Raw genomic sequence first — 18,199 nt, forward strand, 5'->3', positions numbered from 1 at the left:
TCCATGCAGAAGGTTCTAGGGGTTCAGCCTCTGACAACTCCAGGTAGGGCTGAGAAAGGCCCTCTTCTGAAACTCTGAAGGGCTACTACCAGTGAGTGTAGACATCACTGAAGTTAGGCAGACCAAGGGTTTGATTCATTATATGGAAGTTTTCTATAGTATTCCAATGTTGCACTAACTATTGACACAAAAGCAGTGATGGGCTTGTGAGTCACAGCATTGGAGCTAAGCCCCCCGAGAGATTTTCCCACTTTTTGAAGCATTCAAGGAGGCTTACAATTTCATGACCCAACTGCCTCAAAAAATGGAGACACAAAAGAGCCCCAAGTCAAATAAAAAGGCATTGATCTAAGACTGCAAAATGGTGGAACTTTAAGGGCTGCTGAACTTCCCATACAAATCAGTGCAGAGGAGTGAGTCTCCCTTTAGCAGTATAGCTATTTTGGTAATATCTAATGCTGTTGTTATCTAATATATCAGGTAATGTGTTTTGGACCACAACTCCCATCAGTCCCAGTCAGCACGACTGTGCTAGCTGAATCTGGTGGAAGGCATAGCTGGAAACATCTGGAAAACACTGGGTTGAGGATAGCTGTATTCATCATCATAGTCTGGTTAGCTTTGAACAACATCACATTCTTCCATTAAGAAAAGACTCAGTGCTAGATCTCTGGGGCAAATCTTCACCAAACATATAGCACCACCCTATGCATGTTTATTTGTAAGTGTGCTGCTGAGTTCAGTGGGGTGCACTCCACACTAAGTGTATATAGGATTACAGCCGTAATGAAAACACAGCTCTACCCTACAACAGGCCCCTTACCTGGACTTTGTGTATCATATGAACAATTCATACTCATATTTTAAACACCTTCATTGCATCATCTCCCATAAATTCAGCCTTCTCTATTAAGTCACATTTTTACTGCACCTAAGCTTCTTACCATGTAATCGGTAGCTGAAAAATACCTCTAACAAGATCCTGGTATGGCACAATTAATGACTGAGCCTACAAAATCACGACTTGAAGCCTTTATAATGCAATCCTATACATTATAGGATTGAGTCCTGTTGAGTTGAATAGGGTTTACTGCTAGGCTAATGGAATGCAGCCTTAAAACTCTAATTTCCTTGAGAGAAATATTACCATGGATCAAGATATTGCCTTTTTTTAAAGACAAACACAACCGCTTGCAATTGTTTTTGTACATAACAGAGTTCCAGAAATCCCTGCTTACGATGCAGTTCAGCAGGTTCACTGGTATGGTACACTCTCAAGAGTGAAGACACATGAGATGTGAAGAATTAACATGTGAAATGTGAAATAGTGTTCCCATATTATATCCTCTGCTTTATCACAGAAGTAGTAGGGATCAAAAGACCATTCAGTTCTTCACACGTCAGCCACAAGAAAAAAGCCGATGCGCTCCCATCAGATGTCAAAGAAATAAACAACTACCTGACTTTTAGGAGACATCTGAAGGCAGCCCTGTTTAGGAAAGTTTTTAATGTTTGAAGTTTTATTCTGTTTTTAATGCTCCGTTGAAAGCAACCCAGAGTGGCTGGGGAAACCCAGCCAGATGGGCGGGGTATAAATAAATTAATAATAATAATAATAATAATAATAATAATAATAATAATAATGCCCCAGATGTTGTGAGCAGGTGAATCAAGGCATACTACAATTCTAGGCAAGGCAACCCTACCCCTGCTCATTCCAGATATATTCACAATGCACACATATACTGTGCACACTTGACTCATGGTTAGGTTTCTACTATAACCAAAATATAACAAGCCAGTTCCTGAGCCTGTGTAACAGCTACCTACTACAAGACTCCCAAAAGGAACTAGGGAATTAAATTCCATGCCTCCAAAACTTTTCTACTTTCCCACTATTTGGGGCACAAAAAAGCAAGAACAACAAGAACAACAACTTGTGGTTTCAGAGCAGTGAAACAGTTATATGATTTAGATTTTTCTAGAACAGATGTTTGCAGTACTAAAGGACACTGGTGCTGCTATGGGGGCAAGCAATCCCTTATAAAGAATGCAGATGTAACTAGTGACAGAGGAGGAATTCAATTAAGTTTCCATTTAAAGCCCAATGTATCAAATCCACACTTTAAAAAAAATTATGTGAACCAAAGCACAGCTATCCTTCAAAATTCGCAATTAACAGAACGTTCTGATGCCGTTCTCCAACCAGCTGGTGTTTACATAAACGCACGCATTAGGGAAGAGTGTGCACAAAAATGAAAGCTCTTAGTGAAAATAGCATGTAAAAATACATTATATTAGAAAAATGTTGTAAAAAAAGAAGTATGTAATAGTAAAAACTGCATATAAAAATATGTCTAGTAGGAGAAATTCACACTAAAATGCAGATGAATTTTCATGAGAATTCTTTTTTTATTTAAAAAAGTCACAACTTGCTGCAAATGTAGAAAACTGAATTTAAGAGAGGGAAACTGAGAAACTTGAAGAGAAGAACTGAAATTGACAGATCCTTTCATCTCTGGTCATAACATTCTGTAGTCAAGATGCTCATTTTGTTTTATGTGGCTGGGAGATAGGAATAAACCTTTAAAATAAGAGAATCTGGCTATGTTAAAATACACCGAGAAACTTTTAACAGTTCCCTTTCTGCTGAAATTATCCATCTTCCTGTCTCTTAGATCTCTGATCCCTTGCTTCAGTAAATGGAAAACTGGAGCGTAGTCCAGCCCAAAGCAGCATTTTCATGTGATATCTCCTGAATTTATTAAAGTTTCACATTGCTACCTTCAGTACATTGGGAAGTTTAACTTACCAGCTGCTGACACTGCTCTGGTGGCCCAAGTTCTGTACCTGCTTCCTAATTGGCAGCCTCTGTCGCTTCTTGAGTAGGGAACTGTGGTTGATTTAGAAAATAAGGAGGGACAGTGTTTCAAATGACTTAAGAAAGAGAACAGGAACAATCACTTCGTTCTGGGGTTGTTGGTTTTGTTTTTTTTCATTTTCTTCTCTCAGATGAGTTCTGTACCTTCAGAAAGAAGGAAGGAAGGGAGGGGAGAGGAAGTCAACAGCCCTTTAGCTTTCCTGCAAAAAAAATAAGGAAACGGCAGATAGCCATCTCATTTTCTCTCAAACAAAATGGTTGGAAAAATAAATATCACTAAAACCAAAAGAAATTCCTCAAGTATTATATCTTTATGATGGATTTTCGTAGGGTGTAATTTATAACTCGATGGGTGGAATGCGATCAAAACAAACACAATGTTCCAAAACGTAGAGCCTTGCCTTTGGGGAGTAAGATGCCCATATCCAGAAGCATTTTAACAGCCCTAGCCAGAAGAATACAGGCAGGGAAAATATACAAGGCAATTCAAAGACGGGGGAAAGATCTCGGTGTACACAAATAAAACTAATAGCCTCAATAGAACGTTTGTTAAAGAATAAATGTACATAAAGAAAGAAAATGGGTTCAGGCTTTTTGTGTGCTTTTGATGAGGCGATAATATAAATCTGAAGTGTAATCATAAGCATGTTTATTCAGTAAGAAAGTCATATATATATATATATATATATATATGAATGAGAGAAAATTGCTGCTTGCCACAAGCACTATCCCAAAAGATCATTTATTGCAATAGTGATCATTGTGCTCTTGCCAGGAGGGGCAGATCTGTTGCCCCTGTGTTGAGGGATGGTTACTACAGGAGTTCTTCTGACACATGAACGTGGCTTGAGCAAAGATAGGAATTATTTGTGGCACCTCTCATAGCATGTGTGGCGGATCATTCCCTTCTGTTTTGAGCCTGAATCAGTTGCTGCCACAGGAGTAGCCAAACTAAGCCTCCTGGTGTATATATTGCTCTAGGACAGGTATAGGCAACCTATGGCTCGGGGGCGAGATGCAGCCCAATCGCCTTCTCAATCCATCCCACGGACGGTCCAGGAATCAGTGTGTTTTTACATGAGTAGAATGTGTCTTTTTATTTAGAATGCACCTATGGGTTATTTGTGGGGCATAGGAATTCGTACATTTTTTTTCCAAAATATAGTCCGGCTCACCACATGTTCTGAGGGACGGTGGACTGGCCCACGGCTGAAAAAAGGTTGCTGCCCCCTGCTCTAGGATGCTTAGTTTGGTCAGAATCAGAGTATATACACTTCCACAGTTAATGCTAAATACATTACTTCTGGTCAGTGCTTTTTTGGTGGGGGGGTACGCATACTCCTAAACATTTTGTGAATCTTCGTACTTTTGTCCATTTACAGTATTTATTTTTCCCGATTTGAACTATAAAATGGTGGTACAAAATGAGAGTACCCCTAAACATTTTTTTTAGGGGGGAAAGTGCTGCTTCTGGTAAATGAGCCATCATAGGCACTAGAAGGCCATGAAAATTTGTGTCCTGGGCTTTTTAGACTTGTCTACCCATGTACTCTCTGAAACCAAATGGGTGCACTGGTTGCCAGGTGTGACATTTTTTCCAGCTCTTCTACCCCACTATTCCCCTCCTCCGCAGATCTCTGTCTCTCCCCATCCCAACCATTAGTCAGGATTTTGTGGCTACTGAACACGCTCAATCCCATTGAGCTGTTTGGGGGATTCACCCACTAAGGGGGATTCACATACATACTTCTGGAGTTCCCCTAGGCTTGCTGACATCTCTCCTCTGTGGGTGAATGACATAAGCAATGACACTCAAGCTTAAGCATTAGAAATAGCATGAATTGTGCTTCTTCTGGTTTTGTTTTCTAATGGAGGAATCACACAATTGCCAGCCTTCAGCATGGAGTGATACAGCCCAGGATCAGTTTAACGATGTGATAAGGCCTATGCTTCTCCGTTAGAAAACATATCTGAAGGTGGTCAGGAGGACCACTGGTATCTACAAGAAAATGAAACCATTAGAATCTTCCCCCTTCTCCAGTCATTTTCATGGATGAAAATGTGCTGCATTCCCACTGCTCTAAAGAAAGGCTCTTTTATATGCATGTGGCGTAGCAAATGAACACATGCCAAGCTTCAAAGTAGTTATCAGCATCAGGAGTTGAAAAGGGGCATCAGCCAGAATAATTACGTAGGTGAAAACAAGAGCAGAGTCCTTCAGTCTGCAGCATTTCCTCAAAACACACAAAAGAAAAGAAGTTAAAAGAGGATAGTTTTGAAGCATAGTTTGCTTAGACTAGCTTTGTTTAATGGAAGAGCATTTTGTTGAAGCTCACAGTAAGGGTGCTTGTGTGTAGAACTCGTTCCCATAAACAGATCAGATGGGTTTGGGAAATTCATTACTATGAATACTGTGGACAAATATAAAGAGCATTTCAGATAGGTCTAATATTAATACCTAGTAGGGAAAATTAATGCACACTGATTTATCCTTCTATCACCTGTTCAACTGACAGTGTACCTCCATGTCCCTTGTAAAAATAGGGTGTGGAAATATGTATTGGGTTGAGATAACCAGTTTAATAGTATTACCATGCCAGAGAAACATCTATGTCTGTGAGAGCTTGCAAAAGCACAGGGCTTTCAGAAAACTAGCATATCAGGGAGGATATCAGTATTCCTACCCTCCCCCATATTTTCTATAGGCAGACAGGGATTGTGGCTGTATCAGAATATCACAGGCATCTTCTCAGATCAGCCAAAAAGGGGAGCTTCTCGTGCAAATTTAAAACAGAAGCAGGAAATGTCCCTTTTGTGATTTGTAGGATCATACTGAAGGGGGCATTAAAGCTATGGTTTTCCCAGTAGTGATGTATGGAAGTGAGAGCTGAACCATAAAGAAGGCTGATCGCCGAAGAATTGATGCTTTTGAATTATGGTGCTGGAGGAGACTCTTGAGAGTCCCATGGACTGCAAGAAGATCAAACCTCTCCATTCTGAAGGAAATCAGCCCTGAGTGCTCACTGGAAGGACAAATCCTGAAGCTGAGGCTCCAATACTTTGGCCACCTCATAAGAAGAGAAGACTCCCTGGAAAAGACCCTGATGTTGGGAAAGATGGAGGGCACAAGGAGAAGGGGACGACAGAGGACGAGATGGTTGGACAGTGTTCTCGAAGCTACCAGCATGAGTTTGACCAAACTGCGGGAGGCAGTGGAAGACAGGAGTGCCTGGCGTGCTCTGGTCCATGGGGTCACGAAGAGTCAGACTCGACTAAACGACTAAACAACAACAACAACTGAAGGGGGCAATCTGCCCTTGAAGTTGATTTGGAGTTATGACCGTCTGTGGTCTGTGATCTGACTGGCTGGAATCCTCCATGTGGGCAGTCTAGGAAACAGCCCTCAGCCAGTTGCCAGTCTCCCCTTCTTGAGTAAAGAATTACACTGCTCAGGACCACAATACCTCAAGGGCCGTCTCTCCCCATACAAACTGACTGGGACCCTGCAATCGTCATCTGAGGCCACACTGAGAGCCAGTGTGGTGTAGTGGTTGAGAGCGGTAGTCTTGTAATCTGGGGAACCGGGTTCGCGTCTCCGCTCCTCCACATGCAGCTGCTGGGTGACCTTGGGCCAGTCACACTTCCTTGAAGTCTCTCAGCCCCACTCACCTCACAGAGTGTTTGCTGTGGGGGAGGAAGGGAAAGGAGAATGTTAGCTGCTTTGAGACTCCTTAAAGGGAGTGAAAGGCAGGATATCAAATCCAAACTCTTCTTCCTCTTCTTCTTCCTTCGTGTGCCTCCTCCACAAGTGATCTGGAGGGTGGCAACACAAAAACAGAGCTTTTCTGTGGTGGTTCCTCACTTGTGGAATGCTCTCTTCAGTGAGGCTCATCTGACGCCTTCGTTACTTATCTTTAGGCGCCAGGCAAAAACATTCCTCTTCTCTCAGGCCTTTGGCAAATTGAACAATCTGTGGCCTTTTAAACGATGTGTGGGGTATTGTTTTTGTTTGCTATTATGGTATTTATTTATTTTTTATGTTGTAAACCGCACTGTGATCTTCGAATGAAGGGTGGTACAGAAATAATAATAATAATAATAATAATAATAATAATAATAATAATGACTTCAGTGACATCGTGATATAGTTGTGACTGATTGGCTAAATAGTATCATGGATGATGGGGATGTGGGTGGCGCTGTGGGTTAAACCACAGAGCCTAGGACTTGCCAATCAGAAGGTTGGCGGTTCGAATCCCCACGTCGGGGTGAGCTCCCGTTGCTCGGTCCCTGCTCCTGCCAACCTAGCAGTTCGAAAGCACATCAAAGTGCAAGTAGATAAATAGGTACCACTCTGGTGGGAAGGTAAACAGCGTTTCCATGCACTGCTCTGCTATGCCAGAAGCGGCTTAGTCATGCTGGCCACATGACCCGGAAGCTGTACCGTCGGCCAGTAAAGCGAGATGAGTGCCACAACCCAGAGTCGGTCACGACTGGACCTAATGGTCAGGGCTCCCTTTACCTTTACTTTATCATGGATGATGAGATCGTCAGACAAGGCATGATTAGCGTTGCCCTTGCAGAATATGATCAATCACGCAGATCAGCTGTTTGGCAAGGAGAGGAAGCAGAAGAGAGCAAATTGTCAATGTTCTGAAAGTCTAAGTGAGTAGATTGGGAAGCAAAACACACATTTCAACCATCATTTACCTCATCCAGGTAGGGAACAGAGGCTCAGGAGGCTGCTTCCATGTCACTTTCCCCCTACATTGCTTCTTAGCGAAAACAAGTTATCTTGCTCATTTCCATGAACGCAGGGCACTGAATAAACACACGAGCTCTTTTTCAAAATTCTGCTGCAAAAAAAGCCAGCATTCCGACTCCTACAGTGAGTCATAAATCATAATGTGCAATATATTATTTTAATTCTACTGGGATGCAAACACTAACAATGAGGCATTGTGGGCTGTGTGCAAGAACTGCGCACAAAGCTCTGGCTCCCAAAACCAGTGCTCTGGGAAGTGCTCAATATTTAATTACCCTTCGCAAGAAGGGAAGCGCAGAGGAAGGTGAGGCAAAAAAATATGCTGAGGAATAAGAAAGGAAGGAGGGGGTCATATATCATGTAACCTGAAGAGCAGTGGGCAAATCTGTCAGATAGATCAGGCTCGCAGCAGTTCCGCTAGGTCAGCTTGCAATTTTGAGCATGTGGGAGGGCAAGTAGGAAGCAAGACCTAATCAGGGCTCTTGAGCCTTGAGTCTAAATTTAATTGGCCCTGCTACAGAGTGAGAAAACACCCCCAACAAAACAAAACAAAAACCAGGCTAATTACAGGATAATAGATCAATCAATTATAGTGCATTTTATTATAAGCACTTTTTTAAAAAAGTAGTGATACAAATGTACTTTAAAATGTAGCATGTTGCAATAATAATAATAATAATAATAATAATAATAATAATAATAATAATATTTTATTATTTATACCCTGCTCATCTGGCTGGGTTGCCTCAGTCATTCTGGACGGCTTCCAACACATAAAAGGATAATAAAACATCAGACATTAAAAACTTCACAAAACAGGGCTGCCTTCAGGTCTCTTCTAAAAGTCAGATAGATGTTTATTTCCTTGACATCTGACGGGAGGGCGTTCCACAAGGTGGGTGCCACTGCCAAGAAGGCCCTCTGCCTAGTTCCCCATAATTTTGTTTCTCGCAGTGACGGAACTGCCAAAAGGCCCTTGGAGTTGGTTCTCAGTGTCTGAGCTGAACGATTACACTATAGTTTCTAATGCAAAATATGTCAAAATCATAAATATATTAGGAAGGTGAAATTGGCTTCTAGTGAAGTTCTAGTTGATGATGAGCAATGCTCTTTAGAACAGAGAACTGGGATAGGGGGTCATAACATATATGCAGCTGTCATTTACCTGTGAAGTTCCTCATCCAGGTAGGAATGCTCACCCCAAAGCCTGCCTCCATATGCCCATTAGGCCCATTATGAGTTAGAGATACTTATCCCAACAGGATAGATAAGTCATCAGAGGGGTCAAAGCTTTGACAGGTCTCCTTGGATATTCCACAATGAGATACTGCTGTGCCTACCACAAGAGACATCAGAAGGGCAGTAGTTTGAATCCCTGTGATGGGGTGAGCTCCCGTTGCTCTGTCCCTGCTCCTGCTAACCTAGCAGTTCAAAAGCACCTCAAAGTGCAAGTAGATAAATAGGTACTGCTCCAGCGGGGAGGTAAACAGCGTTTCTGTGCGCTGCTCTGGTTCGCCAGAAGCGGCTTAGTCATGCTGGCCACATGACCTGGAAGCTGTACGCCGGCTCCCTCGGCCAATAAAGTGAGATGAATGCCACAACCCCAGAGTCAGCCACGACTGGACCTAACAGTCAGGGGTCCTTTTACCTTACCTTTACTCCTACTAGACACATTGCAAAATTTGGAAAACTGCAAAATTTGAAGGATGGCTGTGTTTCAGTTTGCATATTGTTCCATAAAGTGTGAATTAAGTAAGTGCACCTTTAAATATGAACCGAATCAAAACCCATACTCAAGAATCTTCTCCTGAATCTTCTTCTTCAGAGAGAATGACTATCAAACCAGTTTAAGGCTGTGGTGTAAGTAGGGCTATAATGGGACCATAATTTTGCTGCTAGGCTGACCTATCACAGTCACTACCATTGAGAACACCACACTGGCACATGTTCTGGGAAATGCAAATGGCACTTGAGCTATTTGCACTTTCCGAGAGGCTCAGCACGGTGTCTTGCATCCTAATGGACTTATGCCAGACATCCACTTACTTACACCTAGACTCTGGAGGTATGTGGAGGGTTGGGGCTAAGCTTGTTATGGATGCATCTTACGAAAACCCTTCACACTTTCAAGGAGAGGAGGCAGACAGCCGATGAAGACGTATATTTATGGTTCCTTTCATGCAGAATGTTCAGACTATGATTTTATTTTATTTTTTTTACAGGGAGGAGGCAGACAGTTCACTGCAGTCTGCACCGAAGGATTCTCATCTCAGGGGCCTAAGGAATAGAATTATGCATTAGCAACACTTCACAACGCTGTACTGGGGAGGCAGAAGTGAAAAGTTAACATTCATTCTGAAAGTGCAGGAGAAAATATAGGTCAGCCCAGCAGAGCGTAAATAACCAGGCTGGAATCTGATTAAGACTTAGCCACATATTCTTTCCCAAAAGCACCACTGGATCGCTGACTCGTGCATCCTTTCCCATGTAGGTTTTGGTATTCCCCATGTTTGTCATTTTCATTCAGATTTATAGCCTACACTGGCTGGGTGTGTTTGATTTAAAAGTAGAGCTCTTCTGCTTTGTATTCCATATTAGTAATAGAGAGAAGTGAGTCGTCCAAGAATAAGAAGTGCCCTTAGCATTATTTGCAGAAATGACGGTAGCATCTCATATAAGAAGACAGCGCTTCCCAAGGTTGATCATATGAGGTCACCATGTGTTAATTCAAGGACAGAGTGCCATCTATTGACTTTAAGCTTAGCCAACACCTGGAAGAATCCTACAAAGAGCATCATCCTAATAAAGCCTCAGTTTGCGATAATAAAGAAGTCCTAAAGGTTGATCATGATTGTTGCTGGTGGAGCAATCCAAACTATAAGGAGCAAGAGCATTTCATGCTGGTGTTAATTATGCTGGTGTAATTTACTCAATTCCAAACCCCTTTCAGGAACGAACCCAAGCTCAAGCCTAGCAGAGGGGAAACAGGTCTTGAAAATAGGGCTCGATTTGCACCACCAATTTTGCTGGTTTACTAGGTCATGCGATGGATGGAGCTGAATAGAATTTGGAACAGTGGAAGTCTCTCCTGCCTCACTTGAGCCCCTCCCCCCAGAACACCCCCTTTTCATTATTTACCCTAACCTTGGCTCAGCCAGGGCTTAGCAGGCTGAGTTCCAACATGACCTGACATATTCATCCCAAATAATGAAGCACATTGCCTCTGTCCATCTAGTGTAATCTTTCTAGTGCAGTGCACCGATGTAACATGACGTCATGATGTCATGTTATGTCGTGAGTGCCATTGGGCACCCATAATCTGGAGCCCAAGTCGGCACCCCTGATACCACCCAAATAAAGGCCCATCTGATGGCCCTCTAGTATTAGCTGACGTTAGGCCTGTGTTGAAAATGTCTCACTTGGAACTGCCTTCATTCTGACCAATGTCCAACAGCTGTCTGGGCTAAAGGAGCTGCATGATTCCTATGCAAACCCCCAAAGATGAAGGCTGGGGATGCCCATGAACCAGGCAAAGGGCCTTCTCAGTAGTGGCACCCACCCTGTGGAATGCCCACCCATCAGATGCTAAGGAGAAGAGTAACTGTATAACATTTAGGAAACATCTGAAGGCAGCCCTGTTTAGAGAAGCTTTTAACAGTTAATGTTTTACTATGTTTTTATATGTGCTGGAAGCCGCCCAGAGTGGCTGGAGCAACCCAATCAGATGTGCGGGCTACAAATAATAAATTATCATCATCAGCTTACTGGGAAACGTACCATTTTTCTAGCCAAGGCTCCAAAACTTTTTTCAGGGGTCTAACATAGACTACACAGATCTCCCAGCTAAGTTAGCCACTTTGAGCTTTTTATGAGGAAAGGTGGGGGTACAAATGTTTTAAAGAAATAAAATGTTGAGCATGAACTTAGTTGCAGGCATCCGTGAATGTTGTAGCTTCAAAGCTAGGAATTCCTCAGCTGTGAAACAGCCTTTAAACTGTTGAGTTTGGGCATAGTTTGCCTTTTCTTTCAACAGAGTTCTACATGCTAATTGAAACAAGAGCGATAGCCCTGTTTATCGCACTTTCTTCCTGGTCCCCAGTGAGTTCATGATGTCAGTGGTTATCTAAACGTGACACCTAGTGTTCAGCTGTGGTGGCAGTAATTAAAAAGAAATCCTTGGGAAAGTTCAATGCGCTGCGTTTCAAATCATTTCCAAAGCGTGGTACCGTGATAAGGTTATCTTGACTACAATGTAAGTTAAATTTTCTGTTCTCCCACGGATGGGATGTCATGAAATGACTTCTTTCTTAAAGTAGGAAACAAAATGAAGGAAACAAATGTGACAAGGGAGACGATTGCAGATTTTTAAAGTTTGCCGCCAACGAAATCCTCAATAAAATAATAATAATACAGTGGTACCTCGGGTTACATACGCTTCAGGTTACATACGCTTCAGGTTACAGACTCCGCTAACCCTGAAATAGTACCTCGGATTAAGAACTTTGCTTCAGGATGAGAACAGAAATTGGGCTCCGGCAGCGTGGCAGCAGCAAGAGGCCCCATTAGCTAAAGTGGTGCTTCAGGTTAAGAACAGTTTCAGGTTAAGAACAGACCTCCAGAACAAATTAAGTACTTAACCCGAGGTAATTACGAATTGAGAGGGGGCAGGGGATCTTCTCAGGTGCCAAGGAGGTATGAGGCATCTACCCATTCCAGGCTTTCTCACCTCTTCCAAAATTCCCTGTGAGGCTGCTAAGCCATTAGGAGGAGCCTGCAAGGCTGCAGCATCTCACCAGCACTTCCTTCCCCCAGCTGCATCCCCCTTCACTCTAAATGCCAGTCAGGCTACTGGTGCATAAGTGGCTGGTGAGCCAGCTTCTTCCTCCATATCTGTCCTCCCAGAGAGGTGCTTAAGCATGTCTTTGGACAGCTGTCTAGCAGCCCTGGGTGAGCAGAGGATTCATTGAGCTCTGTGTTTGCTAAGATAATTTAAATATTAACAGTTGCACTTTCAGTAGCCTGGTGCTGCTTCCCAAATGCCTCCTGTGCCTTTGCTGGAGGAATGAGATTAAAAAACCTAAATAAATAATAGAGCTTTCTATATTTACACATCAGTGAGCTGGTGGCCCTATAGGTGTTCCCACCCCCGTGCTGAGCAGTGGCAGAGGCTCAAGAAGGAGCAGTGACTGTGCTAATGCCCTGGAATGGGAAGAGGATCGCTTGTGGACTTCTTTGACTCCTCTGTCCAGGAATGAATCCCGGCCACGTAGCCAAATAATCTCAGGCATACAGAATTAAGGCTTAACTCCTGGCTTACATAAGCGGTTGCTTTAGGGAAACAAAGATTTTAGATCGGAAAGCCAGCTGCATAGCAAGGACAACTGCTTCTTCATCAGAGAAGCCTCTTTCATCGGGGCTATTAATATACGCAGCTTCAAATGTGCCACACAGGAACCTGGGTTCGTTCAAGTGCTCCTGTATCTGTATTACACTGCATGCAAAGGAGAGACTGTGATCTCGTTCGGCGTCAACATTGGCCTGGGTTGGTATGTGCATATTAGCCACTTAAAATGCAGTGAGGTAGTTTTCCCCAACTGCATTTCAACTTGCTTTTTAACATCACTGTACACACCAGAGAGTGGACAGGGATGCCTTTGCCCATTACCTGATTTGTTTTCATCACACCAAATTCCTGTTCAAGGAAACAGTCGACTGAGCATACACAACAGCTTTCCCAAAAGAACACGCCTCATCAGATGAAATCTGGAAAACACACCAAACAACAGTATTTTTTGAAAAACTATAAATAGCAGTGCATCACACTGTGACTCCAACATACTGAGTCCCAAAACCAGGATACACGTATTACAGGCCATACTCCCATGCAAATCCCATGCAAGATCACAGAACCCAAAAGATGCACTTTTTGGGGGAGCTGTGCTCTTACAGCGCCCAAAAATGCATGTTTTGGGGAGCAGCATGAGATCGTGATGCAAGGTCTTGGTGCAAAATCATGCAAGATCATGGCACTCAAAATGGCTACTGAACTCTTGCAGGAAAAAGCAGGCTGTACCATTTTCCCAGGTCACTTGCAGAGTACGGTATTATGGGTAATGTTGTATGCCCTCTGCTTCAAACACCAGCAGCAGAAGCACAGAAGAAGAAGAAGAAGAAGAAGAAGAAGAAGAAGAAGAAGAAGAAGAGGAGGAGTTTGGATTTGATATCCCGCTTTATCACTACCCGAAGGAGTCTCAAAGCAGCTAACATTCTCCTTTCCCTTCCTCCCCCACAACAAACACTCTGTGAGGTGAGTGGGGCTGAGAGACTTCAGAGAAGTGTGACTGACCCAAGGTCACCCAGCAGCTGCATGTGGAGGAGCTGAGGCGCGAACCTGGTTCACCAGATTATGAGTCTACCTCTCTTAACCACTACACCACACTGGCCAGAGTAAAAAGTCTAAGTGCAGCCCAGCCTTCCCACCACACCTGCTTTCTGTTACACTGGGGAAAACCTGCTGCAGACCTGCCAGGGAACTCTATATAAGCCTGTTATATAAACCTTTGAGGGTGCTACCAGATTACCTGTTTAGTGTGCATTCCTCCTGATTTGTTTGCAGAGAGGCTAAATGATGCTGCATCAAGCAAGTGTCATCCCACACTTCCCAGTGCATTTTTCCATCACTTTCCTTATTGCAAGAAAGTAATAGTTCAGTGGGAGAAGCAGAGTTGTTGTGCAAGGCCTCCTACTGAACTATTATAGCACAACCCAAATTTGCCAGCATGAGATTGAACCCCACTTCAGAATATCTGTGGCCTGGATGTACCCTTAGCTACGAGTACCTTTGTGGAGCCTGAATTCTGTGTAGTCGAAGTTCTACAGACAACATGGCAGGGTGCCAGGATACATGCAGGAATCCCAGATACTACCCCCTGCTCAGAGCTTGGGGTGCATGCAACAATATATTCAGGCACATGTAGCTCCATCTATTCAGGCCTTGATGCATATCCCAGAGAAGGGAATTGCACAGTTGTACAGGAGAAAGCATATGGGCACAACCCTTATTGTTATCAAAACGACCTTGACGGATTAGAGAACTGGGCCAAAACAAACAAGATGAATTTTAACAGGGAGAAATGTAAAGTATTGCACTTGGGCAAAAAAAATGAGAGGCACAAATACAAGATGGGTGACACCTGGCTTGAGAGCAGTACATGTGAAAAGGATCTGGGAGTCTTGGTTGACCACAAACTTGACATGAGCCAACAGTGTGACGCGGCAGCTAAAAAAGCCAATGCAATTCTGGGCTGCATCAATAGGAGTATAGCATCTAGATCAAGGGAAGTTATAGTGCCACTGTATTCTGCTCTGGTCAGACCTCACCTGGAGTACTGTGTCCAGTTCTGGGCACCACAGTTCAAGAAGGACACTGACAAACTGGAACGTGTCCAGAGGAGGGCAACCAAAATGGTCAAAGGCCTGGAAACGATGCCTTATGAGGATCGGCTAAGGGAGCTGGGCATGTTTAGCCTGGAGAAGAGGAGGTTAAGGGGTGATATGATAGCCATGTTCAAATATATAAAAGGATGTCACATAGAGGAGGGAGAAAGGTTGTTTTCTGCTGCTCCAGAGAAGCGGACACGGAGCAATGGATCCAAACTACAAGAAAGAAGATTCCACCTAAACATTAGGAAGAACTTCCTGACAGTAAGAGCTGTTCGACAGTGGAATTTGCTGCCAAGGAGTGTGGTGGAGTCTCCTTCTTTGGAGGTCTTTAAGCAGAGGCTTGACAACCATATGTCAGGAGTGCTCTGATGGTGTTTCCTGCTTGGCAGGGGGTTGGACTCGATGGCCCTTGTGGTCTCTTCCAACTCTATGATTCTATGATTCTATGATTCTATGTTAAATAAACAACCTGACTGCCAGGGCAAGGCTGCAGTGATGAGCTTGCACTGTGAGAAGATTGCCATGCACGGGGTTATATCAACTTCCGAGGAGTGATTAAAGGTCACCAGACATCATTCAGAGATGGAAGTATTAGACACAGAGTTTCTCAGTCGCAGCACCTGAAAGGAGCCAGGCCAGTCCTGGTGATTCTTCAGGTCTACAACAGGATGACACAACCAGTACAAAAAGTTCATCACCTATACGCCAATTGTCCTCTGTTTATTTGCATGCCACATTCTCACAAAGGTGTGCTCAAAGTGTCTCACAACATATCCAACGAACAATATCAATTCAAAAAATGTATTGGAAATAATCTTAGGTCACATCCATGCCTCACATTTAAAAGCACATTAACAGCCGTGGCTTCCCTCAAACAATCATGGGGACTGTAGTCTATCCCTCACAGAGCAACAATTCCTAGCACCCTTTACAAACATTGATTTCTATTGTTTAATGTAGCTATCCTGAGAAGATTCTCACTCCCAACCTTCTTGAAATCCCAGTGACTTCCATTTCCACAGAACGTCTGGAAACCCCCGTTCACTGTTGTTATACAGAGATATATCAGAGGTAGCTTCCATGTCTGTTTGCTGGGTTTTTCCTTTACCTACTCCTAAGTGTTGAGGAGAGAGAATGCATTCCAAGAGAGAATGCAGAGGACAGAGGGCTTCATAGGCTCACTGTTAGACTCAGTGGGTATTGATGAACCTTCCATGTACCTTTGAAAATACAGTGGTGCCCCGCAAGACGAATGCCTCGCAAGACGGAAAACCCGCTAGACGAAAGGGTTTTCCGTTTTGGAGGTGCTTCGCAGGACGAATTTGCTATGGGCTTGCTTCGCAAGACGAAAATGCCTTGCGATTCCTGGGGTTTTTTCCCCTCCCCCCCTTTTCCCCAAGCCCCTAAGCTGCTTAACAGCTCTTCGCTAAGCCGCTTAACAGCTGATCGCTGAGACGCTTAACAGCTGATCTAAGCCACTTATCAGCTGATCTAAGCCGCTAATAGCCTTTTAGCAGCTAATCCGCTAATCCCTTAAGCCTTTAATAGCCACTAATAGCCTTTTAGCAGCTAATCCACTAATCCCTTAAGCCTTTAATAGCCGCTAATAGCCGCTAAACCGCTAATAGCGCTAATAGTGCTAATCCGCTAATGGGCTTGCTTCGCAAGACGAAAAAAACCGCAAGACGAAGAGACTCGCGGAACGGATTCTTTTCGTCTTGCGAGGCACCACTGTATTAAGGAGAAATGGAGGTGATAAAAACACTGAAAAGCAATTTTCCCAGCTGACAGTCACCCCGCCTTCCCATTGCCATGCTGCACCTGTCTGTAACTCCCATTTTGCAGCTTAGGTTGGAGTGATGAAAGATTTCATCTATGCAGACAGTATTATATAGTATATAGTGGACTGAGGAGACCTGTGGGTTCAAATTCCCACATAAGCCATGAAGCTAGCTCGTTACTCAAAGGACAGCGATCTTAGCCTAACCTTCCTCACAGGGTTGTTGTGAGGATAAAAATAAAGAGTGTGTGAAACCAGGCACACTGCCTTGATCTCCTTGTAGGAAGTGTGGGGTATAAATTCGGTCATTAACTATTATTGGTAATATATAATTTTAGATCAGCACCAGACCCATTCACTGGGGCCCAGAAGAAACTTAGTGAGTCATCCCGCATGTTGAATATTAACAGAGGCGGAGCTAGCTGCTCTGGCACCTAGAGCGGCACACATTCTGTGCACCCGGGGGCGGGGCTAGCTGCCTGTGGGGTGGGGCTAGCCACCCATGGGGCAGGGCTAGATGCCCACAGAGTGGGCCTAGCTGCCCGCAGGGGTGGGGCGAGAGTCCCAAGGGCGTGGCACCCTGATGTCACCCCCCCCATGGATGACACACGAGTCAAACTGCACCTACCACCCCCCTTTCCTCCACCAGTGAGTATTAATAGTCTCACCAGAGACTTAGAAATAAAGAAAGGAAAGTTTAAAATCTGTAAGTCATCACTGACATCTCATAAGAAGAAAAAGCCATGGAAAAAGAATTGGTAACAATTTAGTTTGCATTTTGGGGGCTGCTGCTCATATATTCTGGACAACTTTCTTGGGTATCTTATTCTGCTCTGCATGTATTCACTCATCTTTAAATTATGTATGGCAGAATATTCATGGTCCATTAAAGTGTCATTCTTATCTCTCTCTCTTTAAAGGAAGAGTTTCTTCATCAGTGCTTTGGGATGCAAGGATGACTTCTTCTATTTTAAACATGTCACAAAATGACTGCGTGGCAAATGGTGCGATCAAACTTTGAGCTGTGAAGCCATCACTACGGCTGATGCATTCAAACCTCTGCATAGTAACAGTTGTTCATCACAGCTATATGCAAAACGTGCATTATTTTCATTACCACTAGGGAAAACAAATCTTAATCATTTGGAGGTACCTTGTATAATACAAGCGGATTCCATCAAGAAACAACCTTAATAAATTAATGAAACTGGTAGGCAGCTGTACCGCCTTCTGAATAATAATGTGTATAGTTCGTTTCATTTATCGTTATGTGCCTTGGTGAAATGCTTTTCATTACTGTTTGCATGAGTCATCTAGTTGAGTAGAACAT

General features: G+C 43.5%; 1 protein-coding gene across 1 annotated transcript in view; it reads right to left on the reverse strand.

The window, feature by feature from the left end:
* The window catches only part of ZNF366 (zinc finger protein 366), a 32,937-nt gene extending 29,966 nt beyond the window's left edge, over positions 1–2,971 (reverse strand). Inside the window, exon 1 of the mRNA XM_083403949.1 lies at positions 2,813–2,971. The gene's annotated coding sequence lies outside the window, so the exon portion shown is untranslated. The remainder of the gene's footprint in view (positions 1–2,812) is intronic.
* Between the last annotated feature and the right edge of the window lie 15,228 nt (positions 2,972–18,199).

This window comes from Podarcis tiliguerta, assembly GCF_965153285.1.
Source record: "Podarcis tiliguerta genome assembly, chromosome: 11".
Lineage (NCBI taxonomy): Eukaryota > Metazoa > Chordata > Lepidosauria > Squamata > Lacertidae > Podarcis > Podarcis tiliguerta.